Here is a 2,402-nt window from a genome sequence, read left to right on the forward strand (position 1 = left end):
GCTTAAACTAGAGAGAGGATAGGGACCACTTTTTAGCGATCTGTCCCGACTCATATGGGTAGAGAAAGGGGCCAATGTTGATCCGGCTAGGGAGAATATTTCCTCATTGATTGATAGACAGCAGTGGGTAAGTATATATAGAGAGGGCTAAGATATGAGCACGAATAAAATGTCTACTATAGCCTAGGTGTGCCCATGTTGTTTAACGGATTTAGGGTTGTACCTAGTAGGGTTTTCCCTTTGATGATTGGTGAGAGATTGAGGGCAATCAAGCTTAGATTGTAGGACGGCTGGGGTGTTAAGGCATTATTTCCAGTCTTAGGTCACCTCTACACACGCACAAACTCTGAGAGCGTAGATGGGGAGCTCGGACTCAATTATAACAGATGGTGTCAGAAGGCAACAGCTGGTGAGGATGCGTGAGGGGGTTGGTAGCAGGCGGCAACAGTGGAGAGACTTATTTCTGAGAGATAGATTGTTTAAAAATTTTAGTAACGTAGCTCGTACACTGTTTGGGCATAGACTTGGTGATAATGTATGGAACAGAACTTTGCAGGCTAGTCTTCTGCAGTAGCAAATTGCAACTCTTCCCCTTTGGCAGTTATAATCTTGACGGGAAAGTGTTATAGTTGGTTGTATGGAAATCTCAGAGTTTTTTGGTGGCCCTTCCTAAGGGCAGGATTTCAGACACGGCAAGGACATCAGGGTTGGCAGAGTAGTGCATAAAGCGGTGAGTAACGGCCAAACTTTAGGGAGGAGGCTTTTCTGATGTGAATGCATGAGGCCAAGGCTTTATTTCCGATCACAGAAGTCAACAAATGAGGGTGACTGGGGACATGCAGGGCCTGGGTTTAACCTCCACATCACCCGAGGAACAGAGGAGTAAGTAGGATGAGGGTTTGCGGCTAAAGGCTATCCGAAACTGTCGCCCTTAGAGCGTGGGGACAAAGGAATAAAAGGAGCTAGATTTATGGGCGTGGTAGAATTAGATTCATTGTGGCATAATGTGGCAGTACCAGGGTAATTTGGTTGTGGGCAGTGGGTATCAGTGGACGGCATGCTCTCGAGCGCACTGGGTGATGGATAAGAGAGGTTGTATCTCTGGACTGGGCTTGGTCTCAGGTCTCAATGGGTGAGGTCACCGCATGTGTGGGGGGTGGGACAAAGGAGGTATCAGAGGTACGGAGAGTGGAACTACGGGGTCCATTGCAAACCAAAACAATGATAACTAGCCTGAACAACAGTATGCAAGGCATATTGATATTTGAGAGAGACATACAATAAGGCATAAAGTGATTGCAGGTCATGATTGGGAGAGCTAGCTAAAACAYCAGGTGAGATAACAGCAGCTAGTCAGCTAACACAGCAACAGAAGGTAAAAATGGCGACGACTGGGCAGAGAGGGTCGGATTAACTACACACAGATCCTGAGTTAAGGCACAGAGCCGACAGATAAAACACAAATAAACATTTTGATAGTTTATAGTTTATTCGCCGTTAGTCAGCACCTCCACACAAACTATTTTTCTGGGTGTGCGCCAGCTCATGATTTTTAAGGGTAGGTAACAACACTTCCGCCATGCTGATCCTCAACACAGGGGCCCCTCAGGGGTGTGTGCTCAGCCCCCTCCTGTACTCCTTGTTCACTCATAACTGCACGACTCCAACACCATCATTAAGTTTGCCGATGCCACAACAGTGGTAGGTCTGATCACCAACAACTACGAGACAGCCTATAGGGAGGAGGTCTGGCCGTGTGGTGCCAGGAAAACAACTCCCTCAATGTGATCAAGACAAACGAGATGATTGTGGACTACAGGAAAAGAAGACAGAGCACGCCCCCATTCTTATTGACAGGGCTGCAGTGGAGCAGGTTGAGAGCTTCAAGTTCCTTGGTGTCCACATCACGAACAAACTATTATGGTCCAAACACACCAAGACAGTCTTGAAGASGGCACGACAAAACCTAATCGCCCTCAGGAGACTGAAAAGATTTAGCATGGGTCCTCAGATCCTCAGATCCTCAAAAGGTTCTACAGCTGCACCATCGAGAGCATCCTGACTGGTTAAATCCCTGCCTGGTATGGCAACTGCTCTGCCTCCGACCACAAGGCACTACAGAGGGTAGTGCGTACAGCCCGGTACATCACTGGGGCCAAGCTTCCTGCCATCCAAGACCTCTATACCAGGCGGTGTCAGAGGAAGCCCCCCCCTCCACTCTCTGTTATCATCTATGCATTGTCACTTTAATAACTCTACCTATATTTACATATTACCTCGACTAACCGGTGCCCCCGCACATTGATTCTGTCCCGGTACCCCCTGTATATAGCCTCCACATTGACTCTGTACCGGTACCCCCTGTATATAGCCTCCACATTGACTCTGTACCGGTACCCCCT

General features: G+C 48.0%; 1 protein-coding gene across 1 annotated transcript in view; it reads left to right on the top strand.

Moving 5' to 3' along the window:
• LOC139026525 (neoverrucotoxin subunit beta-like) overlaps nucleotides 1-2,402 on the top strand; it is a 34,098-nt gene that overhangs the window by 6,992 nt on the left and 24,704 nt on the right. The gene's annotated exons all lie outside the window — the stretch shown is intronic.

Source organism: Salvelinus sp. IW2-2015, unplaced genomic scaffold (genome assembly GCF_002910315.2).
Source record: "Salvelinus sp. IW2-2015 unplaced genomic scaffold, ASM291031v2 Un_scaffold5026, whole genome shotgun sequence".
NCBI lineage: Eukaryota > Metazoa > Chordata > Actinopteri > Salmoniformes > Salmonidae > Salvelinus > Salvelinus sp. IW2-2015.